The 20,086-nt window shown below is 41.7% G+C and overlaps 1 long non-coding RNA gene across 1 annotated transcript in view; it reads left to right on the plus strand.

Annotated features, from left to right (window-relative positions):
- The first annotated feature begins 3,830 nt into the window (after positions 1–3,830).
- LOC139436234 (uncharacterized) overlaps positions 3,831–20,086 on the plus strand; it is a 34,947-nt gene continuing 18,691 nt past the window's right edge. Inside the window, exons 1-2 of the long non-coding RNA XR_011645320.1 lie at positions 3,831–4,099; positions 15,477–15,690. This is a non-coding gene — a long non-coding RNA (uncharacterized lncRNA). The remainder of the gene's footprint in view (positions 4,100–15,476; positions 15,691–20,086) is intronic.

Here is a 20,086-nt window from a genome sequence, read left to right on the forward strand (position 1 = left end):
GGCTCCCATCCATCACTGCCTGGTGTGTGAGTGGCTCAGCCTGGTTCAAAGGCACAAGATCCAGCTGGATGTTGTATGGGAGCCCAGGATGCAGATCTTCCCTTGTGGGGCTAACACCCAAAGTCTAAATATCCACCTTCTAGAAGAGCTCTTGTTCTGAACCAGTGGTTCTCAACCTTGGCTACATATTGGTATCACCTGGTGAGCTCTTTTAACACCACTGATGCCCAAGTCCCAGGAATAAATTGAGTCAGGGTTTCTGAGAATCCAGGAAGAATTTCCTTACACTATAAACTATATCAGTGATATATAACTTAAAACACAAAACTTGGAAGAATCCCGAAAGAACAGAAAAACCCCAACTTGCAATACCACGTCCCCAACAAACATGACACTCCTTAAGAAATCTTCATCTTGTGGAAATGCCATGTTTCTTTATACCTATGTTAAATGTGTTTTTCTGAAATATCTTCTGATTACCTTTGGAACTTCTATCCTTGATGAATTGTCTGCAGAGTAAAAAATCAGTTACATATTGCTCTAGACACCCACTTACTCTAGCACTATTTCTCCCAACCACCGTGGTTTTTCACAGTGCCTGGTACATAGTAGGGGCTTGGTATGTTTGGGTTTTTTTTTCCAGTATGTTTTTATTAATGGATGGACAACCTCAATCTTAATCCCCTGGAAGTTTCAGCCCACTAGATGTTTAGATGGTCTGAGAGTAACTTAATCAGAACCTAGAATGGTGACACAACTAAATGAATAGTTCACATCCATAGGGGCTACTGGCTATGATGTAGATTTACAGTTTCATTTCCAACTATAGTTTTCCTGCCCTACTACATCTGTCAGACTAACAAAGAGCTCACATTTGTATTCTCTTTGCAGAATGTTTTCACCTTGTCTGTATATGCATCATTAAATAATTTAAGACCAATTGCATATGATTCAACTATCAATCTCTTTCACTATTAGGGCAAATTGAGGGCTGAGTTCTTTGATTCTATTTAAACCTGACTTTTGTTGTTGTTTAACATTCCTTTGGAGTCCTGCTATATGTACTGGATGATGGATGGGGCAGCAGTGCAATTTATCAAATCATGGTGCTGGCCTACAAATTGCAAAACATTATGCCAATCATCAATATCCGCTAAGAATCCCTGTTTCTCGGCCTTATTCATCTTTGCTCAAGCTTCTGCTTCTATCTGAAATTTTCTCTTTACAACTCCCCAGTTCCTCTCGCCATCTCCTCATCATTTTTAAGGCAACTCCTTCACAAGACCTTCCTTACAACTTTGGTGTCCTGATAAAACCTGCTCGTCTTCCTCTGACCACAGTTAGCACTGAATTTGAAGTCCTTAGGGGCAGAAATTGGACTTAGTTCACTTATGAATTCATAGCACTTAGCAGATTATAGACACTTGAAAACTTTTTGATGAACATATAAGCTCAATATTTAATTGCCTTGCGTTCATAGAAATATATAATGGTTCCAGAAAAGATATTTTCTCCCTATCACACCCCACCCTCCCAAAAAAACAGTCATTCTGGTTCCTTCTTTGACGCTTCCTTTGGAATGCCTTGTAGTCATACTTAACTCTCTGTTCCTCCTCCTTCCCCTCAAGGCCAGGATCTCTTCACCACCCCCTTTCAGCACTGCTTTGGTGTCCTCACTTGATTGCCCTGTTAGTAGTCTCTCTCTCACCTCCAGCCAATTTTGCAGTCACCTTCCACAGTAATCTTCATAGATGGAAAAGCTTGCTCTGGCCTTGCCCTTGCTGAAGAACCTACAATGCCTCCCTATTGCTGTTTATTTTCCTAAAATACTTCTTTTACTCATTATCTGACCATTTCCTATCTACCTATGCTAAACCTATTCGCTGCTCTCCTTCTTGCTCTGTCCAAACATCACAGACTGTCTATTGTCCACTCCAATTTTGCCAGTTATTTACTTTTCCATCACATCACCATACCCACACACCTCCTGTTCTATTTGCAGCAGATAAGCCAGGGTTAATTTTCAGTCGTGTGCCTTTGTCCACATTCCTCACTCAGCAGACAATGCCCTCACCTCTCTTGTTGGCCTGGTATTCTATCTAGTCCTCCCTCTTTCAGGTACTCTAGGACTTCTACTCCAGCCCCACTCAGCTCCTCTTTCCCTGATTTCTACATTATTAGCTGGTAACATGATTACTTTTCGTTCCTTGTTGCATGTTTTAGTCTTTTTCCCATCTTGATTGTAAGTCTCTGAGACAATGTCTAATATTTCATTTGTTTCCACATTGCCTAACATCTGCAAACTTGTTGATGCTGTCTCTTAAAGAAAATATACCTTATTCACTATGACTGATAGGAATGTTATATGAGGCCAGTTTGAAAGCATTTAAAACACTAAGAAACAAGCTCTGAATTTGTGTAGGGAAAATCAAATTAGTCCATGTAGAAAGATCATGCATATGATTATTTGATATATTTAAGATACTTATTAGATCTATTATTTTAATGAAGTTCTAAATAATAATGGTAGTAATAAACTATAACCATAATTTCAATTAAATTCAGCACTCACGAGATCATTTAATGAGTATATACCATGTGCCACCCTTGGGGTCAGATAGAGGTGGAGAATCTTAAAAGTTAACAAACTGTAAGCAAATAATAATAACATCAGGTAGACTGTGGGTGATATTATAATAGCAGTAAAAAACTTTAAATTTTATTTCTGCTTATAGTTTATGGAAGGATTCGTGGAATCAGGGCCTTGATACATGATACAGGATTTTGACAGGGAGAGGTAGGGCCTTACAGGGTATTGCGCAATGAGGGGAAAGGTAGAGTGGATTAATAATGCTAAGAGGAGCAAATTTCATGGCATTTGAAAGTACAGGATGTTTTTAGAGAATTGTCAATGCAATGCATTTAGTTGGAGCATAAAGTACTGGAAAAGGGGAGGGAGGGAATGGCAGAAAATGCAAGTATACAAAGGCTCATTGGTACCTGATAGTGTAGGTCTCAGGGAAAACATAGGAAAAAAGAAGCCATTGAAAGTTTTTGAGCAAAGTCCTGGTAACTGATTCTTGCCAAAAATGTGTGGCATAATTCCCTTTGGAAGGTTGGAAAAGTAAAAGGTTGGCCTAAGGCAACCAATTTCCTTTTTGCTTGAAATGCTAGACCTGAAAGAAATATGTCAAATAAAACTGAAAATTGTCAAACATCTCGGATAGCCAGGAGTTTGCTCCCTAATGTGTGGGATTTTGCTAAAATGTGTAATATTTGCATGTCTCCAGCGTTGTCATAGAAGCAAACAGTGTGTTTTTTTAGAATGCAGATTTCCGTTGATGTTCCTTGGCTAGTACAGGGTGTACTTTCATTTGGGGGCTTGGACATCTGGAACCCCCGTTGTGGTGCACTTGCACCTCCCAGGGTTGAAACGATGGAGGGTGAGAGGCAGCCATCATCTCCGATGTGATCAGGTCTTGCAACCTGTGGCAAACATCCCTGCTGGTGTAACAACAAATCAGGGAGGCTAGAATCAAAAGGAATGCATTTTTCACTGACAATTCCATTTGCATTTACTCATTCAGAATTAATATTCACTGGAAATGAAAACTTGTGTTCATCTTCTTTGAATCATTAAAAAAAAAAAGTGCTCATCTGAACCATAAACCAAGCCAGGGATGCCCAGGTATCAACTGGAAAAACTCAGTGATAATTGCGTCACACCTCTCCTGAGGTATTCCACAGAGGCTCATTTAATTACAGTTACTAAAGACAATCCTGGCAGCTGGAGGGACTGGACTAGTGGTTCTTAGTGGTTTCCACCTTCAGACAGCCTTGAGGGGGAAAGGTTGCTGCAGTGCTATTTCTCTACCTCGAAAGCACCTGAATTAGTGTGGAGAACAGGGTAAAATTATAAAAGTGTTAAGTTTTTAAATATATTCTGGCTTATGGTTTGTGGAAGGACTCATGGAATTGGGGCTGTAATACAGGACACAGGATTTTGACAGGGAGAGACTGGACCCTGCCTGGAACTGGGCAATGAGGAAAGAGCATAGCAGCAGAGTGCTAAGAGGAGCCAATTGCCTGGGATTTGAAGGTACAGGATAAAAGAAGCAATTACTTGTGTGCTATGAAAATGTATTGTTGTCTGATTTTAAGCAAGAACACTTTAAATATTGAGGAACTGGTCTTAACATCAGAGTCCCAGAAATTGTATTTTGAGAGCTATTTCTCAGGTAATTGAAAAATGAAAACAAAATGAAAGGATTGTATATAATAAGGCAAGAGGGAGAGGTGCAAGAATGGGTAAGAGGTGGGTCAAGTGTATGTTTTGGAGTGTGTCAACCCAGGGTCTGGCTTGAGGTGCTTCTTGGAAGAGAACAATTCTGGGCCCATGGGGACTAGAAGAAGCTGTTCTTGAATTTTTCAGATTCTTGGCTGGAAATGTCTTGTGTTAAGAGTCCCTGAAGTTCAAATATGACCTAAGGTATATCCTCTTTCTCTACAGTAACTGCACCCTGCTGTGTCATACACATAGCAAGTGTTCAAAGATCATTTATTGAAAGAATCTGTGAACGAGTGCTCACAGACACTTCAGTGTCACACATTTAAATGTATCTGTACCTAGAGGCAGAGGTGGCCACGTCTGCCTCTGGTCCTCCCTGTTTCCAATAGGAAGTAAAACTGGATCTTGACAGAGATTCTGTCTTTGTTCATTTGCTCGTATCTATCTGTTTTTGAAAGTTTGGTGTTTTTTTTGCCTTGCTTTTTATAATGTTGAATTAGTTGCAAAGGTAAAATAGGAATTTCATCTTCCCCCAAGGTTATGTCCATTCTTCCAAATTGAGCTGGAAAACGCTATTATTGGTTTTAACAAGGCTTGAAACATCTTTCTCCTAATATGTTGTTTGTAGAGGATGCTGGGAAATTCCTAAACCATGGTTAAAGATCTGGAAGGAATCAAGTAAACTGAAAATGTCTGAAACACCGTGTTCTCTTGAGTACATTGGTCCATCATAAGTACTAGGCATATTTTGAATAGGGGAGTTCCTTAATCTCTGCATGCCTCAGTTTTCTCATCTGTAAGTAGGGATAGTAAGCATTGTGAGAATTAAGAGTTAATACATGTGCATGCTTAGAAAAGAGCCTGGCACATGATAAGTCCCCAATAAACATTAGCAATCGTTATTTTCATTAACATTACTTTTCTGGGACTTATAAAATAAATTTATAAAATAGCAATCCCCTTAGTGATTTAGAAATAATACCCAGCATTTACTGAGCCTTTGCAAAGTTCCAGTCATTTGGCACATATCTAATTTAATCCTCACAACAATCCTTTGAGAAAGGTTTTATTTTTACCATGTTCAGTCAAGAAAAAGAAGGTCAGAGAAATTAAATAACTGGGCCACTCTTAGTAAGGTATGGAGCAGGAATCTGAACTCAGGATCAAATCACCCCAAAGCCCATTTCTCCACCCTATTGAGCTACCTCTCTAAGATACAAAGAAAAACTACTTTGTATGTCAACATAAAATCAACCTCGATTAAAGATAAACACTCGAGTCAAAGACCCCTTTCCCTTGACTCATCTGGCCCGGGGTGGAGTGCTTGGTGACTCTCGGGGAACTTGAGCTCAGCCCCGCCGTGAGCGGTTACTGTTTCTGGTCAGCGGTGGTCTGTTTAATTCAAGTCACGTGTGGGCACTTTCACCCCAATGGTAACGTCAGATCTAAATCTGCTGGTATGTCACCAAGGCACAAGTTAAAACCCAGGGAAGAACTTGATCTGTTGCCGTTCCCAACTAGAAACATCCTCCAAAGCTTATCTGAACAGAAGGCCAATCTGAAACCTTGGAGGCCGGCCCAGCAACCGTTTCCTGTTGAACAGAAAGCAGAGAGACCCAGACACGGAGCCAAGAAGTTCAAGCTTGTGGGATCAGCAGCCTAAATTTGAGAATTTGGATCAGGTAGGCCAAATGCAGCCTGTAGCCTGCAGCCAGAGCTGTGCTGGAGTCACCAGTCCAAAGGCCAAACAGAGGAAGGAAAAACTTAGAAGAAAAATAAGATGAGTATTATAAATGAAATAGAAATACATCTGTCAAACCAGCCTCCCAACTGGCAAAGTGGAGACAAATCCTCCTGGGATTGTTTTTATGGATTCTTATGTTGTCCTTGGCATCCAGAAAGGATTCTGGCTGTTGGTGATAATGCTAGTCTCTAACATGCACTGAGCGCTTAGCATGTTCATGATACTGTACTGATAAGCACTTTACACCTGTTATTTCAGCGGTGAGTGATTAACAACCAAGGTATACGGTTGTGGCTGAAAAGACTAGTAGGCAGTTTAAGGGCTTCCATGGATGGTGCTATTTTGGCAGAGTTTCAGCTAAAAAAGGAGTTGCCCCACTCCTCATTCTTATGACTGCCCCTTCTCACCTGTCTGCATTGTTTTCTATATCCACCACACAGTGACTTTAAGTCCAAATGCTAGTTGCCACCATGCCCTGGCCATGACTGCATTGTATGTCACCTAGCCTGGAAAGCAGAAGGTTGATGCATGTAAGTTCCTGTACACTCCATCTCCAGCAGATATTGCCAGCTCATCTCCAGCAGATATTGCCAGCTCATCTCTAGCCACTCCCAGTGCACATTTCATGCTCTGGCTATAATTTCTTTAAATATTTTTTTAAATTACCGGAGTTGTAGATTTACATAAAAATCATGCAGAAAATACAGGCTATAATTTCTTTAAATATTTTTTTAAATTACCGGAGTTGTAGATTTACATAAAAATCATGCAGAAAATACAGAGTTTCCATATATTCCCCCATTATTAACACTTCACTTTAATGTGGTACCTTTGTTACAATTGATGAAAGAATATTGTTATAATTGTACTATTAACTACAGTCCACAGTTTATATTAGGGTTCACTGTGTTGTCTAGTCCTATGGCTTTTTTAAAAATTTTATTCTAGTAACATAGGTACAACCTAAAATTTCCCTTTTTAACCACATCCAAACATATAATTCATTGCTGTTAATTATATGCACAATGATGTGCTACCATCACTACCACCCATTATCAAAATTTTTCCATTATCCCAAACAGAATTGCTACAGAGTTTCTGGCTACACTTTAATGCCACAATCAAACCACATCATGCCCCCGCTGAAAACCCTCCCATTTCCTTCCATGTACCTAGAACAAAACTGACAGCCTTGACATGGCCCATCATCTGGCCGCCGACCTCTGACTCATCTCCAAATAGTCTCCTCTGGACTTACCTTGCTCCAATGTACTGGTCCCTTGAACACAGCAAGTTTGTTTCCACATCAAGGCCCTGGGTCCTCACATGGCTGACTTCTTATCACTCAGTTTTCAGCTCAAATGCCCCATCCCCTTCCCTGACAACTCTGTGGTAAAAAGAGTACCCTCCTAGGAAAGTTGCCCTGTACAACCTTTTACTGTTTCATTTCCTTCAGAGCATCATCACCATATCTTGCATATTTATTTGTGTATTCATTTATTATCTGTCTTCATCCCCACTGGATTGTAAACTCAGGAGGGAAAGACCTGGTTTATCTTATTCATTCATGGTCTATGTGGCCCCACTACCTAGGATGGCACCTAGCAGCTAAGCGCAGGTGCTCAGAAGTGTTGAAGGAATGAGCAGAATTACTAGTGCACTGTCCTCTGGACATGCCATGCCTCTTGAAGTTTATATCAGTCAGGAGGCTTTCAACTACCAGAAAAGCTTGATTCCCAGTGGCTTAAAGAGTAAGGAAAGATATCAGCTCACATATTAAGAGGTTCAGAGTTTCAGGTCTGCTGCTTAGCAATTCTTTTGTATCTTTCTCCATGTATTAGCTGAAGTTCCAGGCATCATATCCTGACTCTGTGTTGCTTCCTTAGGAGTGAAGAAACTTTCCTAGATACCCCACAAGGGACTTACCTTAGTGCCTCATTGACCAAAATTTGGTCATGTACCCATTTCTATATCTAACAGTCGCAGGAAATAAGACTGCCATGATTATTTTTAGATTGATTGGGATCTGCACCTGGAGCTGGGGACGGGATTGACATGTAAGCAGAGAAAGATACCTGAATGAGGTGAGGAAGGAAGAGTGGGGCGGGGGTAGGGGTGGGGGTTGGGATTGGACATTGTGTGGCAGGCAGTGTCCCATGCAGGCCTCCGAATTTCACATATGTAGTTTCTTCAGCTAGGACTTTCCTTCCTGCCTTGCGCCCCAGAGGAAGTCCAACTTGCTGTCAAATATCACCTTTCCAGTGTTCCCAAGGAAAATGTCAGCCCCTCTTTATGTTCCAACAGCACTTTGTACCTACCTCTACAATAGCACTTACATTTTCTTTTTTATATATACATGTCTTCTTTTTATACATAACCCTTCCAACTAGACCATGAATCCTCAGATCACAGAGACCATATGTTATTCAATTTTGTATTTCTAGCACCTATTCTAGCACCCTAGAGCAAAATAGGTATTCAGTAAGTGCTGGATTGCAATGCTTTCTGAGTATCTTTTTAAAAGTCTATTTTAGCATTTACTAGAGGAGAGTTGTTCAGGTCTAGTTTAAGAGATAGGAGGGAGAGAAAGTAGAATGACTCCATTGTTCAGGGTTTGTTTTTTTGTTTTTTTGTTTTTTATTTTAACCTGCCTAATCCAAAAAAAAAAGGATGTACGGGAACAGGGGTAAGCTCTGTAATGTATTGTGCTTAATGTCACATTTCCTGTACTCCCCCAGCACTTAGGACATGGTGGGGGTGCAGGGTTTCCCACCTATACAGTCTATGCTCTAATTCAAAGACAAATACGTTCCCCAATTTGTCCAAGACTGGCAGGGAAAACACAGATTTCCAAACTCAGGTCATCCTAATACAGCAATAACCAGCTGGGATTTTAGCAACTTGGATGGAGCCATCTGTTTCCATTGCCCACATAAAAATATGCACGAGCAGGGTGCAAATCAGCAGATCTTCAGCTTCCCAAGGACCCAGCTGGGATGCTGCCTCCTTTTGGGTACTATGGAAAGGTAGATTCAGTGTGGAAAGACAAAGGGCCAGCAGCAGGGCTGAGGGAGGGGCTCAGTAAAGCCAGCCTCTGTTCTGTCATCCTTATGGGCAGTCCTTGGAATAAGGCCCAGCTGGCTCCTCAGCCACGTTGCCATTGTGCTTGCACCACGGAGCGTGCCGAGTGGCCGGAAAATCACCAGGGGCCCCCTGCCTCTCCCACCTGGGGCATGAGGAACTGGCTGCACAGGAACCCTATTCTCTGTGGCTCCTGGCTCCACTGGCTGCCTGGTCAACCCTCGCATAAAGAGCCTGGTGAGCCCAGGTGGTCCAGAATAGAGGGGCTTTTTGTTTCCTGGTCTTAGAGAAGGGAGCCCCTCAGCTTTTCCCACATGCCACCCCCTTCCTTGGCTGCAACTTCTGCTTTTCTACCACTCCACATCACAGAAGGGAATTTAGAGCCTTCTTGGCTCCCCAGCTAAGAAAGAGGACAGTGGATTCCACATGAAAAACCGAGTAAAATGGAGGTGCTGTTAGCCAGCCACCCAGGTGCAGATGGCTTTTGGCAGCCCAGGACCCAGCGGTGATTTAGAGGGGTCTGTCTTGATGTCATTACAGTTAATTGTCTCAGAGTTACAGACTCATCAACAGACAAAGAGCCAGCTCAAAATCCCAAGGGAATTTCAGATGGATTAATAAACTAAGTGGCATGCATGGAAGAAGGCTGATCTCTATAAAGAAAAGATGTCATTATTTCTTTATGCCTCACTCCCGGACCCAGTGCTTATTTTACACTTTTCTTCACGTTTTGGAAGGCATTGTCTAACAAGGCTCTAGGTTTTATTCAGAAAGGCAAACACACAAACCTGATACTAAAGGCTATATGGCTCCTGAGCCAGTTCAGAAAGATACATTTAAAACCTGGTCATTTCGTTGACTCAGTGGCATTCTCTGTTAAGTGGAAATTCTACATAGAAACATTGGTGCAGTTCTAACAGGGTAGCTTGAATGGCATCAATACCTGCTTACATTTAGTGTTTAGGAGCTGGCATCAAAAGCAGAATTAGGAGATCCCTTAATTAGAACTGGTGTTGAGGAAGAAAGAAACAACCACTGAGCTTAACTTCCTCTTCCAAGTTCTTTTTCTTTGGTTCATATACGTAGGTTTACATCTTTAAGCCTGAGAAGCAAGAATTCTCTCAGAATTCTCTTTGTAGAGGAAGAGAGCTGTGTATGTGTCAGTGCCCCTCCACCATCAATGATCTGTGCCTGGATTTGGTTTCCTTGCTTGTGAATTTCATTTCTTGTGAATTTTCATTTCCTTTAAGCCCTCGCGATTTTACATAGCTCCAAGAATTATGGATTAATGAGAAATGAAGAGCTTAACTTTACAAATGAAGAGGAAACTGCTTTTTTAATGCACAGGGAAAAAACAGTTTTTCTGAGCTGTTTGAGAGTAGCAATTTAATTACCCTGCTACCACTTGAAGATCTTCTAGTTTTGCTTTTGAATGCTATTTCCTATTTAAATATGTTGGCATGGCTGAAGACTCTATCATACCAAGTCCAATATTCCAGTATTTAAAACTGCAAGAAAATAATGAAAAAATAATTTAAGAGTGGAGTTGCTCCCAGGATTTAAACTGGTCAGGCAATACCTCTGAGGAATAATACTATATAGCAGGGATTAACAAGCTTTTTCTGTAAAGGGACAAAAAGTAAATATTTTAGGTTTCACGGGCCATGTGGTCTCTGTTGTAACTCTTCACCTCTGCCCTTGTAGCATGAAAGCAGCCACAGATGACATGTATAGGAACGAGCGTGAGCTGTGGTCCAAAAAAACTTTATTTATGAAAGCAGGCCACAGACCAGATTTGACCCACCGGTTGTAGTTTGCCAACCCCTGCTTTATAAGAAAGCTCTACTTTGGCTTACTAGCAAGTGGGAACTTGCAACACCAGATTCATCCCTGTATGAGATGGTAGCCAGCACATACTATCTGTTTTTTGCCTTCTATTTTATAACAATAATAGTAACTAACCATTTTACAGTTATTTTAAGCTTACAAAGTAGGTATTAGCCACTTGAACTCCAAATTCTGTGAATTAATATCATCAGTAATACAGATTATTTATTATCCTACATTTCCAGTTTCTGGTAATAGCAGGTAAGTTATCCAGGCCAACCATTTTATCAAAAACAAAAATGCTGGGAACAACCAGCAAAATGACAGTGGAGTAAGGAGCTTCTAGAGTCAGCTCCTGCTACAGAGCAGTTAGCAAACATGGAAAGCTGTCTGGAGCTAGCTGAAGCACCTATTTGAGGGCTTCAGAATGCCAGAAAAGCATCCTGCAACACCCTTGAAGGAATGGAAGGAGGAAACAGCCCACCTGCAGAGAAGACTAGTAAGTAGAGAGCACCATGCCACAGAGGCCGGTGCCCATCCTCCACTGGAGGCACAAGCTGCCTCGGGAGCTGTTCTGAGGCTGGAACTGAAAGCTCCACTTCCCAAAAACAGGGAAGGAAGAGATGGTTGGGTACCAACTTCAACTACTGATGAGCAAATTCGGCAGGCTAAAGTACAATCCTGAGAACAGCTGAAGTTTGAGCCTATCAGAAAGAGGCCAGTAGCCACCATCTGAACTCCATGCCTAGCACAAGGAGAAGCAGGGAGGACTGAAAATCACAGTGCTGGTGGGGACCATCTTCTTTCTAATCAGATCAGATTGTAGCTCTATCCTAGGCCCCAGTGCCACCTCTAGCAGGGAGGAGGCTGCGGGGACTGCACCAGCCTCTCCAGGAAATTACCGGCCAAGCCACAGAGGCTGGTGGTCATCCTACTCTGGTGGCACAAGCTGCCCAGGAGCAGTTCTGTAGCTGGAATTGAAAGCTCCATTTCCCAAAAACAGGAGGAGGAGATAATTGGCTGCCGATTTCAGCTACTGATTGGTAGGTTCAGCTGGCCAAGTATAACCCTGGGAACAGCTGGGGTGTGAATCTGCCCAAGCTGGAAAGAGGCTGGTGGCCGCCATTTTGACTCTGCCCCCCAGCACAAGGGGAAGCGGAGGTGAACAAAAATCACAGTGACCATAGGAAACAGTATCTTTCACCCAGATCAGCTTGCAGCCCTAGACTAGGCTTCAACCCTGCCTCTGGCAGTGAAAAGGCTGGTTGTCCCTGCACCACCCTATCCAGGTAACTGCAGGTACCTTTGGCTGACACAACTGAAAATTGAATGTGTACTGGGGCAACTGCAGTCATCTTGGACCCACACTGCATAGATTGCTGCCCACTCTTGTCCCAGCTTCATCAGTCTCTCTTGGCAACTATAGTCTATACCTGCATGACTTGGATTATTCCACACTGTGACTCTGTCCCTAACCCTGGAAAAGGAGAAAGTTGGGAGAAGCCTTGTTGGTCCCTGGCACAATGAGGACAGCCTGAGTCTCCACAGCTTATAGCACCAATTACAACCTTGGTTCCTACTGTACAATCATCAGGGGGAAAAGGTCAGGAAGCCCTAAACTTTAAAAACTACACAAAAATAAATAATCTAGTAATCTAGATGCCAAGACACCAACAAAAAATTATAATCCACACCAAGAAACAGGAAGCTATGGCCTAGTTAAAGGAATAAGATATGCCTCCAGATGACATAAAGGAGTTGAGATAACTAATCATAGATGTTCAAAAAATAATAAATTCAATGAGATGGCTAAAGAGGTTAAATATAGTAAGAAGACACTGGATGAGCGCAAACAAGAATTTGAAAGCATACATAGAAAAATAGCAGATCTTATGGGAATGAAAGGTGCAATTTAAAAAACATTGGAATCATATAATAGTAGACTTGAGGAAGCAAATGTAAGGATTGGAGAGCTTAAAGAAATGGCATCTGAAAGTGAACATACAAAAGAACAGATGAAGTAAAGAATGGAAAAAATTGAACAAGGTCTCAGGGAACTAAATGACAGTAAAAGGCATGTGAACATACATGTCATGGATGTCCCAGAAGGAGAAGAGAAGGGAAAAGGGGCAGAAGGAATATTTGAAGAAATAATGGTAGAAAATTTCCCAACCCTATTGAAGGATATAGATATCCATGTCCAAGAAGCACAATGTACTCCCATCCAAAAAAATCTGAATAGACTAACTCTGAGACACATACTCATCAGATGTCAAATGCCAAAGACAAAGAGAGAATTCTGAGAACAGCAAGAGAAAAACAATTCATAACATGTAAGAGATTCCCAATAAGATTGTCAATTTCTCACCAGAAACCATGGAGGCAAGAAGACAGTTGTCTGATATATTTAAGATACTTTAACATTATTGTTATGGGGGGAAGAGTGGGGTGAGGGGGGTGGGGGATATATGGGGACCTCATATTTTTTGAATATCACATTAAAAAAATAAAGACAAAAAAAAAAAAAAAAAAGATACTACAAAGAAAAACTTCCAACCAAAAATCTTATATCTGGCAAGACTGTCTTTCAAAAATGAGGGCAAGATTAGAATATTCACAGATAAATAGAAACTGAGAGAATTTCTAAGCAACAGACCAGATTTCAGGAAATACTAAAGGGTATGCTAGAGCCTAAAACGAAATGACAGGAGAGAGAGACCTGGAAGAGAGTCTAGAAATGAAGATCATATCAATAAAAGTAACTAAAAGTGTCAAAAGAGTGGTAAAAATAAAATATGACAGGTAGAACTAAAATCATCAGGAATAAACTTAACCAATGATGTAAAGCACTTGTATTCAGAAACTGCAACTCAATGCTAATGATGTTTATGTGTGATGAATCTGGACTCAGATGGGATCTCCCTTCATAAGACTTTCATGCTAATGTGCTGGAGGTGCAGTTAATGTTGGGGTTTAAGATATATTTAGGGGATTTGAATCTCTGGACTGACAATGTGATAGCCAGGTCCTGAGCCTCAACAGACTCCAGCACCTACAATCTGATTTATTGGACTTACCACACTCAGCTAAGATGGAGTTGAAGAAGGACAATCACCACACCATGGAGCCTAGAGTGATTACAACTGAAAATGGGAGGATTGCATCCAGCATCCATGTGGAATCTGAGCCTCCTCTTGACATAGAGGTGCAATGGACACAACCAATCCAATGTCCACATAGAAGAGGTGGCATTGGATTGGGAAAAGTGGACATGGTGGACGATGGGTATGGGGAAAGGCAGGAAGAGATGAGAGGTGGAGGCGTCTTTGGGACATGGAGCTGCCCTGGATGGTGCCTCAGAGGTAATCACCGGACATTGTAAATCCTCACAGGGCCCACTGGATGGAATGGAGGAGAGTATGGACCATGATGTGGACCATTGTCTATGAGGTGCAGAGGTGCCCAAAGATGTACTTACCAAATCCAATGGATGTGTCATGATGATGGGAACGAGTGTTGTTGGGGGGGGGAGAGGGGGGGTGGGGGGGTGGGGTTGAATGGGACCTCACATATATATATTTTTTTAATGTAATATTATTACAAAGTCAATAAAAAAAAAAAAAAAAAAAGAAATTTTAAAAAGGCCTAAATAACTGGAAGAACATTCCATGCTCATGGATTGGAAGATTAAATATCATTAAAATGTCAATTCTACTCAAATTGATATACAGATTCAATGCAAACCCGATAAAATTTCCACCAACATTTTTTTAAAAATTGAAAACATGATCATCAAATTTATTTGGAAGGGTAAGGGGTCCTGAATAGCCAGAAACATCATAAAAGGGAAAAGTGAACCCTTATCTCCAGACTTTAAATCATATTACCTAGCTAGAGTTGTAAAAATAGCATGGTACTGACAAAAAGCCAGACACATAGACCAATGGAACCAAATTTATGGTTCAGAAACAGACCCTCACAAGTATGGTCAAGTGATTTTTGACTAGCCTGTCAAACCCACATAACTCAGGCAGTCCATTCAACAAATAGTACTGAGCAAATTGGATATTCATACCCACAAGAAAGAAATAGGGTCCCTATCTAACACCTTATCCAAAAATTAACTCAAAATGGATCAAAAACTGTTGGGAGCAGTCAATACGAGTATACACTGAGCTCAGCAATGCTGGTAACATGGCCGCCAGAGCAGAGCCCACTTCCTTGTTCTTCTTCCTCCCTGCTCCTTTGTTCTCCGTTTCCCACCACTACCCAGACTGATAAGACAGTACGCAGGTGCAAGGCGCGAAACTGAAGTCTGCCTTCCACCCCAGCAACAGCAGCTACCAATCCCTGAACCCTGCCACTTACCCCAGCAACAGCGATAGCCAATCCCTAGCCTCCACCTCCTCGCCTACTGCTCCTCCCCTTCCCAAGAGTATATATGCTTTGTTCCCTCAATAAAATTTTGCAGCTTGATCAGAACACTGTCTTGCTGTCATTCTTTGTGTCTCTTGTCCCACCATTCTTTCTCGGTAGGTTTTGAGCCCTCGTTACCATCCTGCGGGCCGGGACAGACTGGCGCCCAACGTGGGGCTCGACGATTCCCTGTAATCGAGAAAAGAACACCGCTTCATCCAAGGAGGGGAGCGCTCCCTGCATATCGGCCGACGAAAGGCCACATCTCAGCGGTGGAAAGGAGGATCTCAGCATCAACCCGTGAATTCTTCAGTCACTGGCGGTGGCCAAATGGGTAAGTGAAATACTTCATTTCACTTCATTTCTTTATAATCATGGGACAAGCAGAATCTTCGCATTCATTGTTTATTAGCCAGGTAAAAGAGGCACTCAAGACATGAGGTGTTAAGGTCAAAAAGAAAAGTTTGGTTGAATTTTTCAAGTTTATTATCAAAACCTGTCCATGGTTTCCCGAGGAGGGCACAATAGATGCAAAGTGTTGGAGTAGAGTAGGTGACTGCCTGACTGACTATTATAAGACTTTTGGACCTGAAAGGGTCCCCGTCACCACCTTTAGCTACTGGCGGCTAGTACAAGATGTACTAGGAATCACCCCCCAACCTCCTGATATACAGAATTGAGTTACAGAAGGAGAGACTGCTTTAAAATTAAGTTCTCGACCCCCTTCGGGTTGCAGTAAAAAGTCCGAACATCACTCGCAACCCCATCACTCACGCCCAGACTCACCCCTCAGCTTAATTTCCTTTGATGACAAATCCCCCACACCTTCTGCCCCTCCCCCCGAGGATGAGGTCTGCGAAAATGACCCTGAAACTCCCAATGAAGATGCAAGTTGTAATCTTGAGCCGCTCTCACTTCCACCCTTTAAGCCCCCCCCACGTAACCTCTTCCAGCTGAGATCCCCCACTTGTATATCCAATGGCTTTAATGCCCTCTCTTGTTGATGCCAGAACTCTTCCCCCTACCACTCACTCTTATACATCAGAGGTTAGCGAACTTCGCGCCGAAATGCGCAGCATTCAAGAGCTCACCCAGGCTCTCATAAGTGTTTCGCTTCCTAAAACTAGAGACAAAAACCCTCAGCTCGCTTTTCCCATTCTTCGGAGTCAAACCCGGCACTCGCCCGCCACATCTGACCACACCCGCCAGCCGTTAAGTTCACAAAATGGCGGCGCAGAACAGCCTAGTCCCGGCACACAAAATGGTGGCGCAGAACAGCCCAGTCTCAGTTCACAAGATGGCAATCATACCATCATAGTCATAAGCGACTCTGATGATGAAAATAATAACTCCGATTCTGATGAAGAACGCAATCAACCCACCAGCAGTGTTACTATTCCTCCCTCGGTCCTTCAGTTCCGGCTCCAGCTCCCGGAGCCGCCGCTGCTGCCACAAACTATAAATCCCTCAGTTTTAAATACCTTGAAAAATTAAAAAAGGCAGTACACTCCTACGGTGCTACTGCCCCCTTTATGCTCACCCTCATAGAAGGCTTGAGTGACCAAGAATTAGTGCCCAATGACTGGTTTCAGTTAGCCAGAGCTGCCCTAACTGGCGGCGTCTTCCTGCTGTGGAAGTCTGAATACGAGGAAAACAGTAAAAATTTTGCCACTTGTAACAAAAAAAACTAAAAATAAAAGCAAGAACCATAAAACTTCTAGAAGAAATTGTAGGAAAATATCTTCAAGACCTGGTGGTAGGTGAAATTCTTAAAGGAAATAAGAGGAGGACTGAGATGGACTACTGATGTTTAAAGTATGTAGAAGTTTTAATTAGCTTTACTGTAAATTGTGGAAATGTATAGAGTGGATGGTAATAGATAGTGAGTAACAGCTAGTTTATAAATGGGGATGTGTCTGAAAATGGTAGTCCAGGTATGTAATTGACAGAATGCTAGAGAATAATCTAGGAACTGAATAGCACAGTAAACCAAGAGGTGGATGAGAATTGTGGTTGATGGCATAGATGCAAGAGTGTCCTTTGTGAGCTAGAGGAAATGTACATCACTACTGCAGGGTATTGGGAATGTGGAGAAGCATGGGGAAAATATAGCTGGAGTGACCTATGGACTGTCATTAGCAGTAATAATATAATATTCTTGCATCTATGCGAAGATGTACTGTGTTTATAATGAGACAGTATGGAAAATGTGAGCCAAATGTACACTATGGACATGGTAATAATCAGATGATATTATCTTATCTGTAGCAAATGTTCCACCAGTGTAGTGTGTTGATGGATGGGTGTTATTTGGGAATTTTGCATGTGTGCATGATTGCTTTATAAGTTTACAAATTCTGTCATAAAAATATATTTTAAAAATAATAATGGTGTGAGTTGGGGGGAAAACACACCAAATGAAAGATAAGAACTATGATTAGTAGTAAGGTTTTGACAGTATTCTTTCATAATTTGTAACAAACATCTCACAACAATGCAAGGTGTTAGCGGAGGGTTGATGTATGGGACCCCTGTATGATATTATGCATGTTTGCTTTGTAAGTTCACAACTTTTACTATACACTTAATTGCTTATGTATGTCCGTATATACATGATATAACGATAATAATAATAGGGTTGGTTGGGGGAAAAATACTTTGGTTAGTAGTAATATTTTAACAATGCTTTTTCTTTATTTTATTTATTTATTTTTATTTCTCTCCCCTCCCCCCCCTCAGTTGTCTGCTCTCTGTGTCCATTCACTGTGTGTTCTTCTGTGACCACTTCTATCCCTATCAGTGGCACTGGGAATCTGTGTTTCTTTTTGTTGTGGCATCTTATTGTGTCAGCTTTCCATGTGCACAGCGCCATTCTTGGGCAGGCTGCACTTTCTTTCATGCTGGGCGACTCTCCTTATGGGGAGCACCCCTTGCAGGTGGGGCTCCCCTACATGGGGGACACCCCTGCATGGCACGGCATTCTTTGCATGCATCAGCAGTGCTCATGGACCAGCTCCACATGGGTCAACGAGGCCCAGGGTTTGAGCCGTGGACCTCTCATGTGGTAGGCAGACGCCCTATCCATTGGGCCAAGTCTGCTTCCCGAACAATGCTTTTTAATCATTAGTTAAACAGGTTTAAGAGCAATGCCAGTTATTGGTGGTAGGGTGAGTTATGAGAGTCCTGTATGATGTTATATATATTAGTTTTGTAAGTTCACAACTATTATTATACACTTATTGTTTATATATGTTTATGTATGAGTGATATACTTCAATAAATTAATTTTTTTAAAATACAAAAAAAAAATGCTGAATATAATACAAAAAGCATCTACCCAAAAACATCCAAGAACTAACAAGGTAGAAAAAAATTACCATAAATAAATGGAGGAGAAAATTTTAAACAAGCACAGAAGCAACTTTTGCCCTGACTATATTTGCTGATCCTGGCAAAACTGAACTTCCATTTTGATGACTTTATGGGGTGAGCAGGACAGAAATCAAAGCCCAAGACCTGTACAAAGTAGAAAGTCTACTAAGAAATCCTTCTCGCAATAAACTTGAACCTCAAAGGAATACACCCTGGAGGGTAGGAAGTCTGGTTCTCTTCTCTCTCAGAAGAGAACCAGGGAAGTGGATGTGGCTCAAGTGACTGGGCTTCTGTCTACCATATGGGAGGACCCAGCTTTGATCTCCAGGGCCTCCTGGTAATGGTAGGCCTGCATGGTGAGCAAGGCCTGCACGGCGAGCCATGCAGCAAGATGATGTTGCAACAGAAAGAGAGACAAAGGGGAGAGTCAAGGTGAGATGCAACAGAAACCAGGAAGTGAGGTGGTACAAGTGACAAGGAACCTCTCTCCTCATCAAAGGTCCCCAGGATTGAATCCCAGTTAATCCTAGAGGAGAAAAAACAAGAAGAGAAGATAAAAAGAGAAATAGACATAAAAAATCACATGGCGAATGGACACAAACAGCAAAAACAGCAGAGTGGTGGGGAGGGAAGAGAAAAAAAATAGTATAGTTATAAAAAAACAAAACAAAACAGAACCAGACTTTCTGCAAATAAGCAGGTGAATGTCACATTCCCAAGTGAATCAAGGATCCTCAAGCCTTGAACTTGGTGTAAGGTGGTAGCTCGTCCAGTTATCTTTCAGAAGCAAATACAAATCCTCTCTGGAGGAAGGTACATACATCCTAGATCTCAAATTATTCCTACAATGATTTTTCAAACAAATGGACCCACAATATAGTAAAAAAGAAATAGGGGAGCATACACAGCTCAAGCAGTTGAATGCTCACCTCCCACATGGAAGGTCTGGGTTCGGTTCCCAGTGTCTCCTAAAGAAGACAAACAATGCGCTTACAACGAGCAAAACAGCAGACAATGATCAAAAACAAAAAAAGAGCAGAGAGGGGTAGCCAATATGGCTTAAGCAATTGAGCACCTACCTCCCACATGGGAGGTTCCAGATTTGGTTCCCAGTGTTTCCTAAAGAAAAAAAGAAAGAAAGAAATAGGTACACAAGTAAACAAAGCACCATGAAGTCATTTAAAACAGATTTCCAAATACTTCAACTATTAGAATTATCAGACACAGGCTATAAGCAGGAATGTTTACTATGACAAAAGGAAAATGTAACAAAAAGCAACAACAAAAAACAGACCTAGTAGCTGAAAACAATAAAAACTGACAGAGTGGATTTTTTAAAAGAAGCAATAGAAGGTCTT

This window comes from Dasypus novemcinctus, chromosome 13 (genome assembly GCF_030445035.2).
Source record: "Dasypus novemcinctus isolate mDasNov1 chromosome 13, mDasNov1.1.hap2, whole genome shotgun sequence".
Classification (NCBI taxonomy): Eukaryota; Metazoa; Chordata; class Mammalia; order Cingulata; family Dasypodidae; genus Dasypus; species Dasypus novemcinctus.